The 1,008-nt window shown below is 52.4% G+C and overlaps 1 long non-coding RNA gene across 1 annotated transcript; it reads left to right on the plus strand.

Annotated features, from left to right (window-relative positions):
• The first annotated feature begins 77 nt into the window (after positions 1-77).
• LOC112138916 lies at positions 78-789 on the plus strand. Its single transcript, XR_002917869.2, has 3 exons — positions 78-448; positions 517-603; positions 684-789. It is a non-coding gene; the product is annotated as an uncharacterized LOC112138916 (long non-coding RNA).
• Positions 790-1,008: the final 219 nt, after the last annotated feature.

Raw genomic sequence — 1,008 nt, forward strand, 5'->3', positions numbered from 1 at the left:
TTTAACGACCTGGATCAAAGATTCTGATCTGTAATCCAGAACCTGGATCAGAGATTCTGATCTGTAATCCAGAACCTGGATCAGAGATTCTGGTCTCTAATTCAGAACCTGGATCAGGGTCTTTAATTCCAGAACCTGGATCAGAGATTCTGGTCTGTAATCCAGAACCTGGATCAGAGACCACCACACAGGAGAGCTTCCAGCTGAAGATCCAAACAGGAAAAGATTTTGTTCCATAACTTCAGGAGGAACCGGTCCAGCAGTTGAACCCTTTCCAGAATATATTCATAGATGAGGAGAACTTCAGACCAGAACCGTCTGGACCTCCTGCTGTCATTTCTCCTGACATGAAGCTCCTGAAGCTCTGACCTCTGTCTCCTCAGAGTTCTTCATCTTACCCGCTCCACCAAAGTCCTCAGACCTCTCAGGCCTGACAGTGAAACTCAAGGTAAGAGATCAGCAGGTCTGATGACCCCCCCATCTTCCTCCCCCTCATCCCCCGGGTCTCTGTTTCAGCCGTCAGACGACTGGGACGAGTCCAGATGGAGGAACCACCTGAGCTGTAAGGACGAATGCGTCTCCGGCTGTGGGAGGGAAGAGCCGGTGAGGAGCTGGAAACACTCGCTCAGAACCAACAGAACGAGTCCGGGTCCCTTGATCCTTTGTTCTGCTGCTTTTCTCAGGGCGTTCTGTCCGACTCGGAGAATGAGGAACCGATCAGCCGCAGGATCAGGAACATCTCGGCCTTCATCAGGAAAACCAAGACTTCTTCAGCCCTGAGCAGGTGATGGAAGCTGAGATTTACTGCTGTAAAAAACACACAGTGAACGCATCCCAGAGACTTGTACGGGTCCTGAACGCCCTACAGGTCCAAAATACCCCACGGGTCCTGAACGCCCCACGGGTCCTGAACGCCCCACGGGTCCTGAACGCCCTACGGGTCCAAAACGCCCAACAGGTCCAAAATACCCCACGGGTCCTGAACGCCCCACTGGTCCAAAATACCCC

Source organism: Oryzias melastigma, unplaced genomic scaffold (genome assembly GCF_002922805.2).
Source record: "Oryzias melastigma strain HK-1 unplaced genomic scaffold, ASM292280v2 sc08709, whole genome shotgun sequence".
NCBI classification, from domain to species: domain Eukaryota; kingdom Metazoa; phylum Chordata; class Actinopteri; order Beloniformes; family Adrianichthyidae; genus Oryzias; species Oryzias melastigma.